Below are 24,852 nucleotides of genomic sequence, written 5' to 3'. Positions count from 1 at the left end.
ACTGTTAGTCGGGGGAGGGAGAAAGAGATCAATTTGCCAAAGATATTAGAGGATTGCTTTTGAAGCAATGCCATAAACAATGCAAACCAAAAAGTGAGAATGAAGGGTGCCTGGGCAACAAGCCACCTATCTGCATATTAATTATTTTATCAAGAGAAAACTGCTGAGATGCAGTTAACTAAAGGCAATTGCTTGGCTCTAGATCAAATACATACGTAGCACAGATTATTGTCTATCTCTCTTGAAATCCTAGAAGTGTGTGCAAATCGCACACTTTGAAAAATATATCTGATTCTGTGCTTAAGTTGGATAAAAGAACTATTTCTCAGACTTACAAAAGCCCATCTCACCTAAACCCAACAGCTGAAAAGTCAGTAGGAAATGGTAACACCTCTCCAGTATCAGAGTGGGTGTGACAAAACTTAACAGCTACACAGAGGGCAAAAGCCTTTTCCGCACTGTTAATTTTCCTTTATTCTAATATCTTCATCATGTATGTTAAAACAGAAGCTCAGCCCCTCAGAGGTTCCCTAACCATCCTGAAAATTCCTCTTTTCACATGAATATTTCATTGCTTCACATGTGTTGGCTCAGCCTTCTGACTCATTGCCTGCACTATGTTTTCTGGTTTTGCTTCCTGAGATGTAACTTCTTCCTCAGATGTGATCTAAGCACTCATTTTAGCTGTGTCCAGCAGGTGAAATCAAGCAATTAAAGAACTGAAGATAAACTCCTTCCTTACTGTGGGGACTGATCACATCCATCTCCTTTGGGAGGGGCAAGATGCGCTCCCAAAGGCGCTGGCTCAGGTGGACAGCGAATGCCTTTGCCACATTTCCAACCCCTGGATGAGATGGCCTACCTACACTCACCTGGGCCTTGCTTTGAACATATCCTTGAAGTTAAGATTACCACTGGGTAAATCTTGCAAATCTGGCCCAGCAAAGCTGAGCTCTGCTCCCTCCAACCCTACAAATCTAACAGGTACTTTGCTATGTATTTGAAGAAGTCTCTAAAGGTCCCTTCGAACCCCTACCATTCTATGATTCTAAAACTGGTGGTAAAAGGCATGATTAGAGTCTGTACTCCATACCTGCTTACTCTTCATACACTGGAGTATTTCAGGTTTTCAGGTGGCAGCCATATGCAGATAAATCCCTCTGAAGATTTACTTGGCTGGTCTGCAAGTCATGATCAGCTACTTCTCCATTAAAAAGACAAACTCCTGACTGCCATCCTACTGCTTAGAGGGATTAATGTCTCCTTGACTGCATTCAGAGTGTGTTGGTTGGACCACACCAGTCCAAGTAAGAAACGTGTTGCCACACCTTGGAAATCACAAACCAGAAGGCCAAACCTGAATGTTAATGGATCATACCCAAAGAGATGTGGCATACTCCTATTGATTTCACAGAATCACAGAATCTTAAGGGTTGGAAGGGACCTGGAAAGCTCATCCAGTCCAAACCCCCTGCCAGAGCAGGACCACCTAGAGTAGGTCACACAGGAACTCATCGAGTTTGACTGTCTCCAGAGAAGGAGACTCAACAACCCATCTGGGCAGCCCCTTCCAGTGCTCCCTCACTCTCATACCAAAGAAATTCTTCCTTATGTTTCTTTGGAACCTCTTATGTTCCAGCTTGTACCCATTGCCCCTTGTCCTATCATTGGTCATCACTGAGAACAGCCTGGCTCCATCCTCCTGACACTCACCCTTTATGTATTTGTAACATTAATAAGGTCACCCCTCACTCTCCTCTTCTCCAAGCTAAAGAGCCCCAGCTCCCTCAGCCTTTCATCATACGGGAGATGCTCCACTCCATCATCTTTGTGGCCCTGTGCTGAACTCTCTCCAACAGCTCCCTGTCCTTCTGGAACTGAGGGGACTTCACTAGGTCTTGGTGACCTAAGGCTCAGGAAATGTAACAAAGGAGACATCCTCAAAGCAATAGTAGGGACAAAATGAAGCAGAAAACCCCAGTGTCAAGTTGGATGTTTAAAAATATTTCTCTCTTCCTCCTTCTACCTTCTTGGCAGAAAGGATCGCTGCTAATTAATTTTAATTTCTGTTTTATATATCTATCTATAATTAATTAGGACAAATTATTATTAACTACCAGGAATGGAGAAGACAGGAGGGACTAGAAAGTAACTTTGTCCACTGAAAACATATTCAGCTACTGGTATCTCTTAACACAACTGTCTGGGCTTTCAGCAAACTGGGCTTAAACCTCTCCACCCTCACAGAGAACCTGACATTCAGCTGCTGGCTTCACTTCTGCTTTCTCAGGTATGCTAAGAAGTTGTACCAGACTACTCTGTTACACATGGTTTTGCAGCCAGTCATCGTTTCTGCAGTATCATGCAAAAGCAGTATGAAAAATCAGGCAGCTTAATTCAAACGTGTAAGCTCCACCACCACTCAGGGGATCAAATTCCATGGCTGCTAGAAAGCAACAAATCACTGCAATTTCAAAGGGAGATGGGTAGTGTGACTGCTAAACCAACCACACTGCGTTGCTATATTAACTATCACTACCATATCACCTTGAGTTTTCAGCACTAGATCACGTTTGCAAGCACACACAGCCCTGCAATCACTTATGCACGCGTGCAGTTCCAGTCTCACGTGTTCACTCAAGTTATCAGTACAGATCTGGTTTCTTTGTTGTGTACATAGAGGTTTAGTCTCTTAAACTCAGGCACTCACATTGGGGAAACTGCCCCTCTGAGGAGCTTTTCCCATAAATGGGCACTCAAATAAACACTGTACTTTAGGGAGTTGCATGTGTGCAGATGAGCTTTTCAGTCTCATCTCTGAACCACCACGCTCATGCTTAGCTAAATAATGCAAAGGAGGATCAAGACCAGTAGACTTTGGGCACTGCCATTTAGGGGCTTAGTTAAAAACCCCTGTATAAAACCTTGTCTCACTTCTCTGTTACTCACAGTTTTGTTTGATGTGCAAACAATGCAAATTCCTCCTCTTTGCTATGATCTGGAAAGTTATTCACAGGGTATCATCAAAGAGCTCCTTGGTTTAGAGCCTCCCCTTGCTCCCGAGACAGAAGGCAGGAAGTGAATGCCCCAGGCCCAGCACATAAGGGGGTGATCACTTGCCTTGTAATGTTTATAGCCAACACTATTTAACTAGCTGGCCAGAATGTCAAAGCTGCTGATTGCATTGAGTCTCCTGAGCATTTTGGAATCACTGCCAAGAACTTCTAATCTGTTCAATTTCCAAAGCTGAGTTGCCAGCCCTTGATTACTGCTGTCTCAGAGACAGCATCAACCCTTCCTCTCCATGTGTCTGACCTTACAATGAAATTAAAGGTATTCTCTACTCAGTGTGATTGTACATAAATGCTGTAAGACAGTTGTTTTAATTACATTACTCTTTGCTAATCTGACTGAGAAATGAGTGTTTCAGAGGGCACGTTTGCTTTAAATCGTGTCCTTTTTATCTGACGACCTCTTGTATAGTAAAGAGAATCCCAAGTTCCTCATTATGACTAAGACAGTAAATTCACTGAAGGCATGAAGAGAAAGCATCAGGAAAAAAAGAATACTTTTTTCCCATTTAATCACAGAGGACCTTGTCCCTTGTATTTTGTACCCATCTAATGTCTCATATTTCTACAGTCAGTATCACCATAACATTCATGTATTTTTCATCATGCTGTTTTAGTCTAGCTTTGCATTTAGCTTTACTTGACCTCAACTCTGTCATATCACATTCTGACTACTTTTCCAATATTTACCCCCTTCTTTTATTCTTCCTTCTCTCTCTCTTGCCACACCAACTTTTACCTATGCAAATAATGTCTCCTCCTTTCAGGATAGAACAGAGGCCTGAACGCTTGGGTTCTACAACAAGAGGAAAGAGTAGAAAGGCAGAAGTTGTCAATAACTGAACAAGGGGTTTATCAGGGCCAAAATTTACATCAACCCTCCCATTGACTGCATTTCAGTGACTTTCTTATAAGTACTGAAAGCATAAACCTCTCAACTCATCCTGCACCAATGGGCAGCTTGTCCTTGGTACTGACTGGAAAAGAAAGGCTGCCATCTCAGACACCTGCCACTGCCTTTGAGCTGCTGGAAATCTAAGTCTGAGCCTTCCAATCACCAGACATACTCCTTCTATGAACTCACAGCATCAATCTCCTCAGAAACTTCCCCTAGAGCAGCCGGAAGGGCTGCACATCTACAACAAGCCATCTGTCAAGCACCAGACAGAGGATGAACCTGTCTCATCATTTCTCCATGATAGCAGTGTTTCTTTTGAGTCAGCATGCCTTTTCACATGCAATGACCCTCTTACAGCAGCTAGAACACATCTAGAGACCATTAGAAGCAACTAAGATGTACCTCTAGTATCTTGGGACACGTGTTACACTGACAGCTGCTTGGTTACCATCTCATGGAGTTGTGTGTGTCAAGTATAAATCCTGGACCCAAGTTACAGTGATGTGCTTTCCTAATTCCACTCTAAATTAACCAGTATCTACAAGGCATGTTGTTGCAGCATATGATAAAAGAGCAGCCACTGCACTGTGCTATATACAGAGACCACCTCCCCAATCAGATTTGAAGCTTCCAAGATGGGAGAAGCTTTAAGGCTTCATTCAGTAGGTTTTCCACGTGACCATTTGAAAAAATCAACAAGCAAACAAACAGCAAACTGGAGGAAAGGCATCTCTTTGCAAACTGGCTGTCAAGAACTCATACCTAGTTTCCTTCCTATCCAAGTGTTCCCAAAAAGCAGCAGCTTGGTTTACACTGGGTAAAAAATGAAGGTGAAAACGTCGTTAGATGATTGAGATTCAGCTTGATCATTTCAGTCACAAAGGGATTTCCTTCAGTTAAATCCACAGTGCAGGTAAAAATAAGGTTGTAGAATGAAATGGCCAAATCATTCTTAATGAAGAGCGCTTACTGACAAAGGAGGCCATAAAGAAAATCTAATTCTGAAGGGAAAGGAAATTACTTCAGTTTACAAGCAACCTGTCAGCTCCTTTAATGAAACCTTTACATGTTTAACGTGTGCACCAGGTAATTCAAGGCAATTTTTTAGACTGTTCCAAAGGATAGATTGTCTTAAAGTAGATCAATGCTTATGTTTTCAGAGTACTAAGAAGAGTCATCCTGAGAGACTTCAAGGTCCTTGGAAGATAATTTAATGCTGTTTGTTCCCTCCTGTCACCACATATTGCAGCCTGTGAATTCACTACACTAGCCTCTCGGTCACAGCTTGTACCAAGCTTCCACTCTGCAGTACTTTTAGGAATATTAATCCAAACATGCCATCCTACACAGGAAAATTTAAGTCCAGTGCTGGCACGAATTAGCCATTGTCAAGAGACTCCAAAATTCCAGAACATTTCTTCTATTACAGTCTGTGTACTCTGGAATTACACACCCCCCACCCCACCCCAGTTCTCAATCTTCTTAACTACTCCAGAACACAAGGCCAGTTACTGCAGCCAGCGATAAAGAGGCAACTCTAAGCTGTCTCGATGTACATAGGCACAGGAATAATTAAGTTGATTCATTTTCAAGCAGCAGGATAAGAAAGCAGCTGTCAGAGGATTTAGCAGGTATAGGCTCCCATACATTTTATCTCTTCATTTTCTGCAGAATTCAAAACCCATTGTGGGGAAAAAAAAGTTTATATTGCCAGGGTTTTGGCTTTCTTCTTTTTTCCCTTTTTTTCTCATGATTTTATTTTTCTAGTATGAACCAAGATATCTTTCAGTCTGCAGAGTAGAGACTTGACACAATGTAATTGTTTGATCAAGCCAGGCAGTCTGTTTCCATGTGGCATCACTATCAAAATCATTTTGCAGGAATATCTGGCATGGACAAAGGAGCTCACCCAGCACTTGAAGCTGATCAAGGCAGAAGATGGGACAAGCAGTTCCACACAAGGTGTTTTAAAAGGTCTACAGCAGGTGGCTGAAAACCTAGTGCTGTAGTAATAGACCACAGATCTCTTCAATGTGAAACTTTGTTCAGAGTCCTAGGACCCAAATAAATTGCCTGCCCTCTTGTGAAGAAAACAGGGAAGAGAACCTGAAGGAGCCTGAGCTTGCACAGCATCCTAAATCCAGAAGGTTGAGTGGTGAAGAAAGAAAAGGCTGAAGATGAAGTGAGGCACAGAACTGTTTTACATCTCAGAGAAGTTTTGGTAATTTCAGCTTTTTATGTTCTGGGAACTGATGGGATGAGACTGTTGTTAATCCAAGACCATGAGAGAGGAGACAGAGGATTAATTACACTCTTGCAAGAAGAGAGGAATAACAAGCCCAAGGCCATGGGTGCAAGATTGGTGAGCATCATAAAACAGAGTGTGAAAGGGAGGTTGAGAAAAAGTAAGGAAGGGGTCTGAGGAGTGACTGCATCTGAAGGAACTGATGTAATTTCACTTCACCCTAAAAGATTCCTGGCACATCCTGCTCTCTAAACTGTGTTCAGTGGAAGTGGACCACTAATTGCTGCAATCTATAATATTACATCTCTGGGCTACTTCACCTCTGCAGAGAGAAACTGTGTCCACAGCTTGATACTTTCCAAAGAAGCTCCCAAATTGTGTTAGCTGCACTCGTTATTTTTCCCTTGGACACATAGATCACACTATGATCCTGATGGAGAACCACTGGATAACCAAGGAGGCTTCCAGTCATTTTTTAACATTACTATTTATTTGCTCAATTAAAACCAGGCACAGTGGCAGGGGCTTTGACTGGCAGCAAAAAGCAGCATGAACTTGACTGAGAAAAGGAGAATACCAAATAATTCCATTGGAGAGTAATATGGCTGAAGGGATGGCAAGAAAATAATTTTAACAATGAATGTTAACAGATTGGAGTAGACAAAGGAAAAAAGAAGGCAGCTAGCAGAAAAGGGATTGTAAATATGGAAAAGTAACCAGAGGTTCTAGAGAGGATTACCAGCATATGAAGGAAGGCATCTGATAGCTTGCAAAAAAAATAAGTGAATGAATGGAAAAGTTTGAAGGAGGGGAAAAAAAAAGAAGAGACCAATAGATGTTGTATTTCAATAGAAAATAAAGTATGAAGGAAAAGAAGACATGAGATTATGGGGGACATTCTGTACTTATAGAATTATGTCTCAGGAAGCAGCTGATTGATGGAGAACTTTCCTTAAGGACTGGCCGGAGGAAGCTGAGGGTAAAATTGATGATAATAGAAAGGGAAGTGAACAGCAGTCCCTTACAGACTCGAAATGCATGTGCATTTAGAATCATCACCAAGATACATGCAAACACCATCCATAGTATCTTCAACCATTTTGGTAAAAGACAATGTGAAAGCAGCCCACTGGCTCCTTTCAGAGTTAAACCAGATGCTACCCTCAAAGCCAAGGGTTCCGTTCAAAACCATGCTAATCTAAACACACGAGTCAAATACCACTCCTTTGGGCTGAAGGAAGACTGACAGTAAAACTCTTCCTCACACCTCATATTTGCAGAATACTATCTGCATCAGAAATAAGGAATTAATTTTTGGCTTGTTTGTGCTCTGTGCCTTGAGTTAAGCAAGCAAGGACTAAGTGCTGTATGACAAAGCATTTCTGTCCCAGTAAAATGATGTGCAAAGTTAATGTGACAGTTTCTGTAAACTTCCTTGTTAGTTAATTGAAGTCTTAGGTCAGCCAATATATACATTATTTCCCCCAATGTCTGACAACCTCCTTTGGCAAAATAAAACATGCAGAAAATCACTTGTGGGTGGCATTTAATCCAGGGCTTCTCACAGACAAAATGTACCGATCTTCTCAAATAAAAATGTTAAGTGAGGGGAGGGGGAGAAATAAGGAGATATTTGTATCCTTAGTCATATACCAATTGTAATAATTAATATGCCAACTAACATGCCTGTGAGTTCTAAAGCAAAATAATATAAGAGATTTACCCATGATTAGGAATGCACATTTGGGTGCTGCTTCCTTTAAAACACACAATTACATTAAATGGCACACTCTAAATGAAAATTAGTTGGTTCTACAGAAGGAAAGCAAGGATAAGATTCTAATAAAGAGTTTTTCCTACAGGAAAATGTAAAAATCAAAGAACTCAAGTTCTTTGGGTATTAATAATGAATAAAAAAGACTTTTAATGGGCAGAAAAACAGGGTAAGTGGGGGAGTAAATGTTTTTTAAAAGGGGAACAAAAACTGATGGAAACATTGCTCGTTACATCTGATAAATGGATAGAAAAGCAAGAAGAACACTTTCATTTACAGCTTCACATCTTAGTGTATCCTTTACCTGCCATAAAACCAAAACGAAGGTGTGATCAGCTGCATTTCTGCAGAGATCTCCAGACTCTTTTACGGAACAAATCACTATGTTGAGGCTTGTCCTGAAGTATGAAACAGCTACATGGAATTGCATGTGTTCCGAGGCTGCCACTGTCCCCCTCCTTGTCTACCCCCACAAACTCCAGGGACTCTCCAGCTCCACCTCTAGATGGAAAGGGAACCATTGCAACAGGTTCATGTCCTTTTAATACCTAGGGAAATGGAGATTCCCAATTACCCAGCTGAATAACAAGCACATCAGCTAGCACCAAGCACTATGGGGACTGCTTCTCTTCTCCCCTTGACGTCTCTCCTCTTTGCTAACCTTCTCCCAAACCACACAGACCTTGAAAGTCCATCTACTGTGTCTACAATGAACTCCACTTCCTTTAAGTAGCAAATTCTGCAGCTCTATCACCTACTTCTTGCCTTAATTCTGAAGGGCTTTATTAATAAAGAGATGTAGGGTGAGATGTAGGGAATACCTTGCAGACGTTGGTTAGCAGGATTTGGGCTATCAGTCAGATATTGCTCTGGTGGGACACAATGGAGGTTGTAGGCAAAAATGGACAGTAAAAGTGGGTTTAGGGAGCTGCAGAACCACACACTATTCTCAATGACAGGTGACTTTGATAAATAAGACATTCTCCTGATGAAGCAGATGCTTCATATTGGTAACTGTTTTGATGTTTACTTTTTCCCTGATATGGAACTGAATCATACAACTGTTTCAGTTGGAAGAGACCTTTAAGATCATCGAGTCCAGCCTTTGTCCCAGTCCTATCAACTACCAGGCCATTTCCTTACAAGAAGTTGAAATATTGAAAGCTTTTATAGAACAAAATAAATAAGTCACCAATTAGCTGATTTAAACATTCTTATAGTACCCTATAGAGAACAAACATTGAAGTTTTTCCCATGTACATTTTCACAGAGAAGATTTGCCAGTGAAAAATGTTCATCTCTATTAAACTCTGTATATACAAAAGCTCTGTAATTTTGCCCAGCTTTGCTCATTCATACGGGTTTTCCCAGCAGCTGGACCACTGCTCAAACACTAAAATTCCTTATTTGGCTGCTTAAAGTACCACCTCACATTTTTTTCTTCAGCTTTTGTTTTTCTGGACTTTATTTAAATGGCATTCATCACTTCAGTGTTACCTTTTCTTTTTTTGACATTCCATTTTACTATAAAACCAAAACTTCCAAAGTTTCTACCTAATAAAAACCATAGAATCATAGAAAAAATGTTCAGAAACACTGAAAATGTGTTTGTGAATTCAGTTATCTGAACAGGTGTTCGACTATTTCGTCCAATCCTATTAGAATCACAGAATCATTGAATGGCAGGGGTTGGAAGGGACCTTTAGAGATCATCTAGTCCAATCCCCCTGCAGAAGCAGGGTCACCTAGATCAGGTTGCACAGGAACATGTCCAGGTGGGTCTTGAAGACCTCCAAGGAAGGAGCCTCCACATCTCCCCTGGGCAGCCTGTGCCAGGGCTCCCTCACTTCAATAGTGAAATAGTTTTTTCTTATGTTTAAATGGAAATTTTTGTGTTCCAGCTTCATCCTATTACCCCTTGTCCTGTTGCTAGCTACAATAGAAAAAAGGGATGTCCCAACCTCCTGACACTTGTAGATACTTGTAAATATGAATGAGATCCCCCCTCAGTCTCCTCCAGACTAAACAGCCCCAGTTCCCGCAGCCTTTCCTCACAAGGAAGGTGTTCCAGTCCCCTGATCATCTTGGTGGCCCTGCACTGGACTATCTCCAGCAGTTCTCTGTCCCTTTAGATCTGAGGAGCCCAGAACTGGACACAGGTTTATTTGCAGATCCATTATTTGCAGATCCTTTTAGCTAAGGACTGCTGGGCTGCACATCTAGGAACCGTGTGAAAAGGCAGTTTGTGCAGGTGTGCTTTGCTGCTGAATGAACCTACATGTTATTATGCATCACCATTTATAATAAATAAGCCGTGATAATTTTTAGGTAAACCCTTGTTTCCACGTTCATGTCACTGAAGAAAGCAGTGAGATGAAAAAACATGTCTACAGAGCACCAATTTTTTTAAGCACGTCTCACAGTAACAACCGTTGATAGTTGCATTGATATCAGAGAGAGATCAGTCAGTGCCACAAGAGTAAAAATAGTTGCATGAATTAACTGAATGATTCACAAAAATCCACGAAGCAATGAAAAGATCAAATCCATCGTGACTTGTTAGATGCTAGCTATAAAAACTCTTCTGTAAACCCAGAGTTCACAAATTACTGACTTGACAGATCATTATAAGTGCTGTCAGGACTATTACAAACCGAGATCTGCTTGGAACTGCCAAACATACACAAAATGTCTACATTCAAAGAAAAGAAATAGGAAACAAAATGTTTTCATTGTCCCTTTAAAATGTTCTGAAATTACTGAATAAGACTATTGTAAAATTCTGAATCTGTGCAGTCTACCCCAATGAGATCTGTGCCTCAGGTATGTGTACCGTCTCTGTGCTGCTCATATAAATAAGAACAACGCCTATTATTTTTCTCCTTGAGTTGTGGCACGTAACCTGGCATATAAGGAATTCAACTAGGCTATTCTTAGAAGAAGAAAAAGCCCAGATGACAGGTTTTGCCATATCTCATTCTAAAAAAACTGCAGTGGAATGGTTTATGGCTTGAGAGACCTACATTTTAGATTGCTGCAAAGGAGCAATCTTTTCTCCCTCAGATCAAAGAGAAGCTTTTTTTGGGATCTATACACAGTACAGGAAAATAAACTACTCCCCAGGATAAAATGTGATTTATCTGACACCTAATGCTACCATCAACAACCCAAAAGCCTTCAATGACCTCACTTTCATTACAAAACCAATCTACTAGCCATAGAAATCAGGAATGGAACGAACCAATCAAGTTACCAAATCCTTTGCTTCAGGAACAGGATAGACTCCTGCAAGCATAGGGCAAGTCACCTACAGCTATCTGAAATCTTAACTAAAGACATATCAGTGACCATCAGACCTGAGCAGAATGATTCCACCTTCACAACATGTATAGGAAGCACCTGGAAAAAAAAGAAATCACACTTTTCCCCCCTCCAGTGAATACTATGTCAATATCACAGTCTCAGTTTTGTTTTTTTTCCCCTCTGATCTTTTTACTCATATTAAATCAGAGCCAAAGGAAAATTTCTCACAGAAGGCTTAAGACAAGACTCCAGCTTTCGGCTTCAGGTTCACTTTCCCACTATTGATTTGAAACTACCAATGACATACACAGAAACACACACATCTCTAGAAACACATCGATCCTGCCTAGGAGGGTAAATAATGTCTTAAAATACTGTTACTTCCAGTAACCAACTAGTGAGTTATGAATGGAGAAAGGCTTACAATCTTCTGGTGACGAAAGACCCTTTCTCTATTAACTTGAATGCTATCAGTGCACTTCTTTCTACACTGTCATAAATCACTGCACTTCTTTCCAAACTGTCATTAATCCACACTTCTAATCAGCCAGTAGACTCCTCCTTTCCTACAATTCCATGACTATTTACCTTGTGCTCTGGGCAGGAGGTATATTTAGAATTAAATGCAAGCTATTTGTTTTCCTTTGAAAGACTTCAGAGTTGAATCTTCTGCACTCCAGACTGCAACAGTTAACAACAATAACAAAGTATCAGGCTCATTCTGAAATTCCCTACTGCCTCATACATGATTACACAAAGGATTTGCTTTGGTAAATTTGCTCAAGTCCAGAAAGAAGTCAAATGAGAGACGTCACACTCGAGAGAACACGGTCCAGGGGGACCAGACATTGTGTGTTTCACATGTTGGTGATAAGGAGTCTGGAATTGAGGGTAAAGATATAAGGACTATGATTACAGGACACTATTCCCCCTTGTGAATCATAGAAAGGTAGGGTAGGAAGGGTCCTTTAGAGATCATCCAGTCCAATCCCCCTGCAGAAGCAGGTCCACCTAGATCAGGTCACACAGGAATGTGTCCAGGAAGGTCTTGAAGACCTCCAAGTAAGAAGCCTCCACAACCCCTCTGGGCAGCCTGTGCCAGGGCTCTCTCACCTCACAGTGAAAGAGTTTTTTCTTTTGTTTAAGTGGAACTTTTTGTGTTCCAGCTTCATCCCATCACCCCTTGTCCTGTCACTGGATATAACAGAAAAAAGTGCTGCCCCAACCTCCTGACATCCATCCTTTAGATATTTGTAAATATTGATGACATCCCCCCCGCCCGAATCTCCTCCAGACTAAACAGCCCCAGTTCCTGAAGCCTTTCCTCGTATGAAAGATGTTCCATTCCCCTGATCATCTTGGTGGCCCTGTGCTGGACTCTCTCCAGCACTTCCCTAGCCCTCTTGAGCTCGGGAGCCCAGAACTGGACACAGGACTCCAGATGAGGCCTCATCAGGGCAGAGTAGAGGGGAAGCAGAACCTCCCTTGACCTTCTGGCCACACTCTTCTTGATGTACCTCAGTATGCCCCTGGCCTTCTTGGTCGCGAGGGCACATTGCTGTCTCATGGTTAGTTTATTGCTAAGCAGGACTCCCAGGTGAATGTTCTGATGTATTGTGTAATTGTGTGCAGCAAGGGTACCTGAGGCAATGAAAGCAAAAGTTTCTGTAAGAAAATTCTACTGCTTTGTCACACTGAATGTCAGGCACAGAGGAGAAGGAAATCCCTTTAAGGGAAAGATTGGTGGAAGTGATGCAACTGGTGTTTCTGTGTATAAAGTGCTTGCATAGACAATGGAGTAGAGTTCAAGGGGAAACTGCTGGGTAGAGGCCAGGCACAGCAGGTAGGAGAGGACTGGTATTGGGGCTGTAAAGTTAGGGAAAGGTAATAAAGGTTCGGAGAGACCAAGGTGACAATGACCTAACTTGGAAATAACTGTGTAAAAGCACATTTGGAATAAAACTCTGCCTGATTTTTAAAGATGTAAGCGTGGATGAACTTGGCACCAATGTGGATGAAGTATGTTCTGTAAAAAAAAATACAGCCAATATTTAAACACCAGGCTCTTCTGGAAACCCACCGACCCTCTCTTGCATTAAATCCAAAAACTAGTGAGAACAGCCAGCCATCTCCAGCATCTTCTCTGAACAGACTACCCTCATCGCTGGCTTTCCACTGAGAAAATGAGATTTCCTAGTGCTTTCTGAGCAGTCCCAAATCTGCCCAGCAGAAGGCAGATGCCTGTGCTGTCCCTGCCCCACACCACCACACAGGCAGTTCTGCAACAGCAATCTTTCCATGCAAAACCACTTCTTGCTTTTTATCCTCTTTAAACCCCTGCTACAGACAAAAATTTCCCCGACCTTCCCCTTTTTCCACCCTCTCTTCCTATTTTTGTTTACTACCTAGCGTTAAGATGCGCTCCCAGGAGCGTACTCAATGATCCCGACTATCACAGCATAAGCCATGTGTGGAAACATGTAACTTGCTGTTGCAGAGGAGAGATGGGTTGGGGAAAGCCTCATAAGGATGCTATTATAGTAGGAGAGAGGAAAATAGCAGCTCCCCACGGCAGCTGTGAATCGGGCGAAGTGCCCAGGGGCCCAGTGGCAAGGGGCGACGTGCGCCGGACGGCTGGTTTCCATGGAGGAGTGAGCCAGGGAGGCAGGAGGGGATGGCTCACAGGAGGCATTGCTGCTGGCTGCTGCCATGAGGAGGAGGAGGAGAACTACCTCCCGTTACTTCACCTACCATCAGCACCCACGTCTTCGGTGAGCTTGGTTCAAATTTGCTTACAGCTTCTGCTTCCTTGGGCCCGTCTCTCCTGTGGGGGAGGACTCGTGACTCAGAACACATCGTGCTGTGCCTTGTTTGGTGGGTTTCAGGGATTTACAGGAACACAAAATGCCAGGGTTGGGCTTTAAATAAATAAATAAATGGCTCCAGCAAAGCAACGTGAGCCCAAAAGCTGGCTGACCTGTGGCTTTTAGCACTCTCAGCTCTGCAAACTTCTTTCACACATCATTAATCCAAATCATTAAACTAAGTGTGACCTTAGTAGAGTTGGCGTTGCAAGTCACAGCCGTTACCTACCAAGCAGACAAAAGCAATAGTTGCTGGACACACAGCCCACAGAGAGCAGGTTTCAGTCAATTACCCTTATTTTTCTTGTACAGGTAAAGATAAGCTGCTATCCTTATCCAGTACTGATCAACATCACCGTACCTGAGTCCTGCATCCACATTTAAGTTAAAGTTATCACTGAATTCAGGCAAAAATTAATTCTGACACCTCACAAAGCTCTCTTGCACCATCTCAACCACTTGCTCTTGGGAAAGCAGCACACACCTGCCTCGTGAATGTGTAGAGTTTTTTGTATTTAGCTCACTGTGAGACTACCAAGATCCTTCCAACATTTGTAATGCACGTCTGAGTTCATGGGGTAAAGAGACTTATGTAGGAGCAAAGTAGTATTATTAGCTTTGTTCCATTTTTGAAAGCTGTCAGGAGGAGATAGGGGGAAAATGTTACCTGTTAGAGCTCCTTGGGAAGGCAGCAAACTATTCCAATAAAAACCTAGGCTAAGCACCATCCTTTTAAAATGAAAACAGATTTAAGGTGACAGTGCAAAGGTCTGAAGAAGAGGAAATGGCTTGTTACTATCTACGTAAACCTAAGTGCTCAGAGTTGCTGTTCGACACAGACACTTTGACAATTAGCAGGATGGAATCCAAAGACAGATAAACATTTCCTAATGAAAACAAAATTCTAGTCTTCTTATTGGGTGTTCACAGCAAACACAGCCTCTCTTGATACAGATTCGAGCCACCATAGTTGGTGGGGGCTCTTTCAGTTGCTGTGTGCAATGCCAACGTCCTTCTCTTCCCAAATACCCAACTGCCTGCCCTCCAGGAAGCATTGCCCTTGATGGCTCTGCAGCACACTACCCATTAAAACTCAAATCCTAAGGCACTGGTACCACATGAAAAAAAACCCACGAGGCAACTAAATGTCTCTTCAAACTGTGCATCAGCATTGCTGACAGAGGGAACAACGCAGCAAGTTCAAATGTTACAAATACAACCGGTGTCGCTGAAGCTACCACCAATTAATAGCTGAGATGCTGTACTTTGGGAAAACAAGCCAAGGAATTACTCAATACTGTATTGTCTCCAGAGCTCCTGGCTGTAGGGTGCTTATCAAACTGAGATATTGAAGAGAGAAGACAAGAGGCCAAACTGACCCTTTGTTTTACTGTAACCAAAGCTGGGTGAGACTGGGAAACAATTCGGGATCCTCAAAATTTAAGCTCTTTCTGCCCACCTGCACGAAGTAGGATAAAACCTGAGGAAAGATAAACAGATCAAAGGACTGAAAGGAAGTATTTATGTCTAGAGAGAAACACCTGAAAACCACTGAACACTGGAATCTACTTAAGAACCTGGTAACTGCTCTGTTCAAAAGTCAATATATCCCAAGAGACAGCAGACAGTGGCTGAAAACCCATCAGTCAGCAGGTACTACTGCTTACAAGCCTTTCTATGTATATGTATAGGCTGAACACACAAGAGACTTCAATCTGGATTGTTACCATCACAGGTAGACAGATTCTCCAATTCACTTGAATGATTTCTTTTCATTAGCTCAGACTCTTGCTCATAAAAAATAGTCCATTAAAATCTACTTTGAGGTGCTTTTGTTACCACAGGCTAGTTTCTAGGGCACTTAATCTAAAGCAGTTGTATATCTCACTGCAAAAAAACCCACCCCAGATTAAAAATTATCATCAGCCTCCTCCTCAAAGCGCTTTAAAAGAAGCCTTATTTATTCTTGGATTTTTGGAAGACTGCAGCCCACATATTGTCATTTTAATCTTTTTGGTCAATGTGTCATTTTATTTCTTTTTCTTTCCCTGTTTGTGCCTCCAAACCCACTTTTTAAAATAAAGGAAGCCACAAACAAGGAATCATCAGTAAGAGAAGATGTCAGGAATATTTCCTCATTTGAGGACTAGAACTACTAAGAGAATCAGTAACAAACTAGCAACAGAACATAGGATATCCGTGTCTGATTAGAGACTTCCTAAGGTAAGAAACATCTCCAGAGGGGTGAGTGATACCCATCAAACCTACCCACGATATACAAACCTGTGAAGTTTAAATGCCCTCATCTCCTGTTACACTTTAGGGAATGGGGAGCTCTCAAGTGCCAGTTCAGACTAGATAAGTACAGGATGACCACCAAAGGACAATCTGGCAGCAACGTGGATGTGGCTCCTGCCACTGGGGACAGAGGCCACTGGTCATGCAAACTCCTCACCACACTTAGAAGCTCCTTCTGCATTCTTCTTCCCTCTGTGTTTAGGCATCACTTGCTGCCCTAAACTAAGACTTGAGTGCCAAGGAGGGAGAGCAAACCAATAGCCAAATGCAGCTAAGCAAGAGGGAGAGAGAAAAAAGAAATCTCAACATGACAGCTTAAAAATCAACCCTCTGAGCCCAGCAAGCAGAGCAGCCTGCACACACCAGCAGCTGAAACTCTGGCAAGGAGGCTCGTGTGGGAGTTGTGCTCGCGCTCGCTGAAGGGCTGCGGGCAGGTGGGAGGAACCTCGCTTTGCTCAGGGAAGGGAAGGCGACAGAGGGAACAGGAGCCCTATTGTGATGTGCCTATGGTGGGGAATATAGAGGATGTAAATTAACATGCTTTTCCCTCTGCACTCCTGGTGTCTGATTGAAGCAGCCTGCCGATGGAGGGTATTACTAGGTCAGCCGAATCTCAGGCTCTGAGTACATAAGCACGTTTTTATCACTAAGGAATATTATTACTAGGGCATGGTGCCTCTTCAGGAAGCGACTCTGTGGGGGTTGGGGTGTCGTGGCTGTAGCAGCCCCCCGTGCCCCAACAGTTCCCCATACATTTCTGCCCAGCACTGTGCCTGCTAGCATTTCTGAGGGTGCACCTGGCAATCACTCCCCCTTAATCAAAGATTAAATCTAGGGTAAATCTCCTCCTGCCATGACTGTCAGCCTGCCTGATCAATCTGCTCCTGCTCCCTGCTTCTTCCACAGTCCCACCTCCCTTCTCTCACTACAAGGACTGAAGATATCACAGTAAGCACCAGCACCTCTGTCAACCCCACTCTTCTTACATTACTGTTTTTACTGCAACTGTCTAATAAATACTCCATTCCATTAACACCTTGCCCTAAGTGGGAAAAAACAGAGAATGACTTTCTGCTGTTCACAATGATGCTGAAAGGCTTAAGGGGTAAAAGGGATGGATGTCAGCTGGACCAAAGCCTTATAACTACAGCCTCCCACAAGCAGCCCTCCTTTTAGGCAGGCTAGCCTAACATCCCCTGTTATCTACAGCTAGCTGTGCTTCTTGAAGCTCTTTCACTTGCCTTGTCCTCCTTTGGCACTGTGCTTTTCCAGAGATAATTTGCTTATCCTCAAGCAAAAGCCATATTGAAAAATGGCACAGACATATAAAGGTGTCCCTATAATTCTCCTTCCTGTTGTTCTTTTCTCCTTTAATATCAGAAAAGGTAAGTTGCTATTCTCAATGAGTGTAGCATAAGTAGGTGTGCATTACACAAAGGTGTGTCCTTTTTGTTTTCCTCTTAAACCATCAGGAAAACCTTTTTCAAGTGCAAATCCCAACATTTTGGTGCACATGTTGTTGCAGAAACCAAATGTAGCTGCAGCACTAACACCTCTGATGCACATGTGGATGCCCTGCTGGGAAACCCATGTCTGAAAAGTAGGTTCTCTCTGATATTTTGAGAACATTTCATTCCCAAGGACTGCAAACATATTACCCTACTAAATGAGCTCAGCAGAGCACGCTGCAGATTGTTCCCCTTAATTTTACATTTTCTTAGTGGAATAAAACAAGTTTTAGGCTCCACTGGACAGAAAACAAAATGCTAGACAGGACAGATAGCTTTCCATTTCAAAGGGGTGATAAACCTGCACATCTAAAGACATCTCTTTCAGACTTCCTAAACTCACTCATTGGAAAGAGCAGATGTTAAATTTCCAGTTTCCATTCTACCAAAAGCAAGAAGTGGGGACAGCTTTTCCACTCCTGCGATGTTTAAAGATTTGGCCAGCTGAGACCACTTCTTAGTTTAGACTTCTGAGTACAATGCAAATGTATCTAAGTACAGCTGAGAGGCAAATCTGTTCTGTGCATATTTGTAGCTGTGTCCTACAGAAGCCAGACAGTAGCTATGTGAGAGGTACAAGAAAAATCGACTTTGATGATATCACTTGTCCCCTAATCATAAATCTCCATGAATTTATCCATCCATCCATCCTAATTCCACAGGTACTGCAGCAAGCAACCCCTGGTTTGTTTTATGAAGACAGCTGATGAGCAATATTTCCAATATCTTTACCAAAACACTGCACAATGTTGTTTTCTTTCCTTTCCACTGTAACGAGTGAAGCCTCCAAGCAAAAAAAAACAAATGGGCATCAAGGCTGAATTAATACTGAGAGAGGCAAAGATTCAGTCTTGGGCTTGTAACAGGTTTCTCAGACAAGAGAATATCAGAGCTTTAAGGTCCCCTCTTACCTCACAGCTCCACAGGCCTGGAAACAAGGAGGTCAAGGGCATTGCAAGATGAAGATTCCTACCTGACAGTACTTACCCTCAAGTCACACTGAATCAAAAGGTGTTAAAATGACAACAGTTTCACCCTGAGGAACGTTAAGCCATTCTTGTAGCTGTTTTACATCAGGTAGAATTAATCTTTCTTTCCCCATGAGCCCTGGACATTCAGACTAAAGGTTAATCATGCAGAGTGCCTTTTAGTTACAGGAATGTATTTTTAAACTTCCTAATTCACCACAGAAATAAGGTTTTTATAATACTCATGCCCTTCACAGAGTGGTATTAAGATTTTATAATCACTCCCATGAGTGGCCTGCATAATTAAACTGTGCCTTCATCTTTCCTGGACAGTTGGGCTGTTGAAAGCTTACACAGATCACCTATTTGCTGTACTGTCACTTATCTTTTATATCCACAACACACAAACAGTGGGAGGCAGGATTGGGTGGACTATGTAAGAAAAGAAGAGAGGAAAGGAAAAGGGGAGAGTCAGCTCCCGTTTTTAGGTGCTGATCTGCTTGCTCATTTGCTACACTGCTATAGGGCCCATTCAGCCACTATATGTCATGAGAAGAAAACAATAAATGTAGACAGTTTTGCACCTTGCAGGACACAGTCATTTCACATGACTCCTTTTCCATGAGCTTAGAAAGTTCAAAAGCCACCACGTGGAGGAGCAGCTTCCATCCTCATCTGTGCTGGAGCTTCAGCCAACTGCTGGGGCAGTTTGCAATCTGCTGCGTTGTGGCTGAGGCCCCTGTGGTTGCACAAGGGTGAACTGCAAAGGTCACTGAAGGGGATAATTAAAGGTCACTAAAAGTATGAATAAATCTCAATTAGGCAAACAGGTGAAACACAGACAACCTTGTCTACATGCAGTACTGGTATGTCTGTGCTGCTTACCCTCTTCCTACCTTGCTCACACCCAGATACCACAGTGTGCAAGGTACTTCTCTCTTGGTCCCTTTAGCTCTCATTTACATGAGGTAGCGTCAGCAGTGAAATTGTTTCCCTGCTCATGCATGGGGCAGAGCCTAACCCCTTTCAGCACCATTTCATTCGGCAAAAGAACAGCCCTTTAGATCAGTCCCAAGGGGTTGCCACTTTGGACCTTCTTCCATGGTAAGTATCAGTGCTCTGTATTAGGCTTAACAATGGTCACACATCATCATTAGTGCCCGTCATTTACCCTACCTAGGCCCATCAAAAGCAAAACCCTATCCTTAGGAAAGCTGGTGGCATAACCCTGGGCACAGAAGGAAGCTTGAGGAATATGGCTGTTCCCAGGAAGCTCAAAATCTCCACCAAAACTGTGCTGCTAAGCCACCCCAGTCATTGCAGCAGACAAATTACCTCCTGATTAACTCTGTCCCAACAAACGTCTGCAGGGGCTGCCAGGCAGCAGCAACATTTGTTTAATCAGAGCCTCTGGAAAATTAAACACTTTTGGTGCCTGTGATAGATATCACCTTCCTCCCCCTCTCTTGCTCCTTTCTCCAACCACGGTGCCAGAGCCACTCTCCTCCTCTGCAGCACAGTGAAGAATGGAATACAGATGAACAATTCAGAGCTGATAAATCAATCTTGGTTTACTCCGTCCTGCTTCCTCCTCGGCTTTCCTCCCACTCCCATTCCCCGCCACACAAATACACATACCTACAAGTACTGCCTCAGCTAGGTCAGCATGATTTTTCTTCTCCTTTTGTCTCACAGTACATAACAAATTAACCTCATCAATACAAAGACTCCCACCATACCTTCTGCACTGTGGTTGTTACTGCGTCATACTGGCCTCTTGTGAAATGAACTCCCACTCGGACACAAAGGACAGTTATGAATTTTAGAGTATCTCCTGACCCCTTCTAAATAGATTTATTCTTTCTAAAACATGATGTTCAGGTAAGACTAATCAAGAAAGACCCACCAGAGAAGAGCTAAAAAGTTTTTGCCTCATACTCTTTGGCAGGAGTTCTGAGGAGCATGACAACTAGCTAATTTGGTTGCAAACTACTCTCTGCAAGTTGCTGACACCCAAAACTGTCACAGTGGGATTGGCTATGAATTCTGCTTGATTCTAGTTGAAACATAAGTAATTATTGGTTAATGAGAAACAGTCCTTTGCTCTCCACTGGATGTTGAGAAAGCATTGGCAGAAAGAAGTGTACTTCCCAATCCTCCCCATAGCAGAAAGATCCTAGGTCTGAGTAGAGAGGATCACAGTACAAACACAGCTCAGAAAGGAAAAGGGTTTTGCTGTTTGTTCACTCTTTAGGGTGAGGAAGATGAGATTGATCAGGATTCACAGTTTGCTAAATAGCTGTTCATAGCCAATGATGGGAACAGGGATGCTTGTTTCTGTCAATGCAGAACACATCCTGTGGGCTTTTATAATGTTCATCTGTCAGTTAGATGTGCCTCTGTCTTTGCTCTTTTGTTTTTTAACAAAAAAAGAAGTACCACATTGCTATTATCCTTCACACAACTATCATTTAAATGAAAATGAAGCACTTTTTTCAGACAGGTCCAGTGCACTCTAATTAAAAAATGATTTTACAGCCATTTTTTACTGCGAGAAAGCTGTTAAAAGAGTTCCTCAGGAAGGAAAGGAATGCACAGATCAGTTCTTTCTGTGCCACCTCAAATGTGTCAGAGCAGTGAAATAAATGATGCTATTTCAGGCATATCGTGCTGAATTATTTTTGGTAGTTTCCAGCAATTTGGTAAAACAGGAAAGGCAAACCACCACCGTGAAAGGGTTCTGCTACACTTCCTATAACCAGCAGCACACATGGATTTCTGCCCAGGGATGGTGGTATTTGTCATCTCAGGTGTTTGGTAGACACGCTTATTTTATTGCCATCACCAGAAAGATCTGCAACGGCAAAACAGATCTATTCAAACAGGAGCTAATCTGGAACTTGGGAACACGGCTTTGCAAATGTGACAGAGAGCTTGGAAACCTGTACATTTATCATTGTGAAGGTCATATTAACAAACTCATCCGTGGGTACTGGTAGGGGCACTTCTCTCTGGTTGCTTCGCTTGCTTCCATGCACTGAAATCTCTCCTGAGCAGAGCCAGTGCCTCCAAAATCTGATGATTACTAGCATTTACACACATTGTATATGAATCAGAGTTGTGCCTAAGTTCTGGGCTCCTCAGCTCAGGAGGGACAGAGAACTGCTGGAGAGAGTCCAGCGCAGGGCCACCAAAGTGATCAGAGGACTGGAACATCTTTCAATACGAGAAAAGGCTGCGGGAACTGGGGCTGTTTAGTCTGGAGGAGACTGAGGGGAGATCTCATTAATATTTACAAATATCTCAGTGGTGGGTGTCAGGAGATTGGGGCAGCACTTTTTTCTATTGTATCCTGTGACAGAACAAGGGGTAATGGGATGAAGCTGGAACACAAAAAGTTCCATTTAAACAAAAGAAAAAACTATTTCAGTGTGAGGTGAGGGAGCCCTGGCACAGGCTGCCCAGGGAGGGTGTGGAGGCTCCTTCCTTGGAGGTCTTCAAGACTCACCTGGACATGTTCCTGTGCAAACTGATCTAAGTGGATCTGCTTCTGCAGGGGGATTGGACTGGATGATCTCTAAAGGTCCCTTCCTACCCTACCATTCTATGATTCTAAGTAAATCCATAGCCCATAACCCGTAAACCCTTAAGAAGTAAAATGGAAACAGGAATAAAAGGTAAAGCAAAGCCACATTAGCAAACAAATACCCACAGCACAGACACTCACTGTGTAAGATGGTGCAATCTTAAAGCACATTTGTGAGCAGGACTGTCTGCATTTTCAGCTGCAATTGCTGTAATACACCTGGCAAAACTCTATTTGGGGGTAAATAAGCTTAGCCCAACTGAGTATAATTCATGACATTAATTTATTCCAACAAAGCTTTGGCCAGCTTGTATCTGGATGAGCTACAATTTATAACACAATCTACTTCATAGTGCTTTTGTTACATTATCAGCAAACACGCTGAGGGAAAACTCTAGGGAACAGGCCTCAGAACTATGTTTTATCTTTATGCTTTTAGTAGGAATGCTGCATCAAACATAGTTTGTCATAAGAACTATTTTTTTATTGTCCTGGTCTGAACTGAGATTGTACCTGACAGATAAATGAGGGTGAGCATCTCCTTTTGCAGCTACTGTTATTGTCCAGCTATGGCCAACACTGCAGAGTGCTGTGGCCAAAGGACAATTGCCCATCTTTATCACAGGACAGCATCCAAACACCCTAGCTTGAGAAAAATAGAGGCAATGCCTACCAAACCTTTTTTTTTACTTCATTTTCTTCTTTTTAAAAAAGATATTACAACAGCTCATTATATGTATAAGTATTGTAACCTCATTTCACTTTCTCCAGAGTCTTGGTAATTTGACGTGCAAGATTCAGAGCCTTTCAGCTCAGATGGGACCACTAGATCAGCTAGTCTGAACCCCTCTCCAGCGAAGTTCTCTATATCCTGTAGAGTTGGCACGTACATCACTCTCACTAAGTTAAAGATCTCTAAACTATCTCAGATTAGCATCTGGCTAAAACTGGTGGACACTGAGAGGTAGCAAATCCATCTCTCAGAGTGACTAATTTATCAGTTTTCATATCTACATTAATTTCATTTTACAAATAACCCTTAACAACCTGTAATGGGCTTTCAGCAACTGTATTCAACAGCAGCAAATTGGCAAAAGTGCAGGAAAACTGGGGAAATGGCAACATAACAGAACAAACTTCACATTCTCACTAAAGGACTGAGGAAGAGGTCTAGTCCTCTAGCCACCATTCCCTTGTTTTCTGTTTAAGATCCATCTCTTATCCATACATATTTACCTATGGACTATCATCCTCCACTAGAAAAGGTCAAGACAGCAGGTACTGAATCTCACAGCTGGCTCCAAGAATTTCCTCCTCCCTAGCCATAACTGCCTGCAAGACAAACAGTGCTCACCTTCTATGAGCAAAGGAGCATCATTTCGTGGCTACAAAAGTGCAACAGGCCTTATATACAATATCACTTTCATTACCATATGTGCAATAGCATAACTCACCTGAAATCATCTTAAAACTGACTATTGAGCAGAGGTTTTTTTAAGAAGAGACAATTAAGCACCAGGCTGTACAGTTGGCTACTGAAAACTCTTTAATTTTTGTTCTAAGTGTAGAAAATGAATCCGGATAAAGAAGTTTGCCCACAGTACACATCAAAGTATTGATCATCAGAAAGGAACACATACCCAGACATATGCACATATAATACCCAGGACCCACATGCTTTTAAGTCTTAGCCATAGGTGGGGGTGCATTCATGCTGAAAGCATGGTATTACTGTGGGAACACACTCAAGATACAGATGCTGCCTTAGGCAGCCTTTCTTCCTACGCGAATCTTCCTTTGCCAACATTTGGATCAATCTGCATGGATGTAAGGTGCTGAGACAAGAGTAATGCAGGCTCACACATGCTTATGTTGGCTCCAAGTCTGCCCTGCAACGTTCTTCTCCCTTGTCTTTGCCACAGAAGTGGCAAGGTATGTTTTCTCAGGTTAGCCAGTTGCTGAGGTTTTGGAGGATTGTAAAATGAAGTTTGAAATACAAAAACAGAGCTAGCAGCAATTTTTCTCTACCCATCTGCAAATCCATTAAGTGATGGTGTGAGCCAAGTCAGAGAATGTTAATAACACGACTGGTAGAGGACATTTGAAATTGCCTATGGAAGAATATAGGTCCTGAGCTTGACGGCATAATGATGTGTATGAACTGTGGTGCTCTGTTAGGCAGAGCTTGAATGAACGCTGACTTCCTTCCCTGACAACAGAACAACGAGGGCTTTTGTCAGTTCCTAGCCATGATTTATCAAATGCTTAAAAACCCCAGAAACAAAAGAGGTGCATACATATTTGTACTCCCTAATGTAGACATCCAATCTGCCACAT

At 42.5% G+C, this 24,852-nt stretch overlaps 1 protein-coding gene across 5 annotated transcripts in view; it reads right to left on the bottom strand.

Annotated features, from left to right (window-relative positions):
* ELMO1 (engulfment and cell motility 1) overlaps positions 1-24,852 on the bottom strand; it is a 309,377-nt gene that overhangs the window by 31,290 nt on the left and 253,235 nt on the right. The gene's annotated exons all lie outside the window — the stretch shown is intronic.

Source organism: Colius striatus, chromosome 5, assembly GCF_028858725.1.
Source record: "Colius striatus isolate bColStr4 chromosome 5, bColStr4.1.hap1, whole genome shotgun sequence".
Taxonomy (NCBI): Eukaryota; Metazoa; Chordata; class Aves; order Coliiformes; family Coliidae; genus Colius; species Colius striatus.
This window is presented reverse-complemented; position numbering and strand designations above follow the sequence as displayed.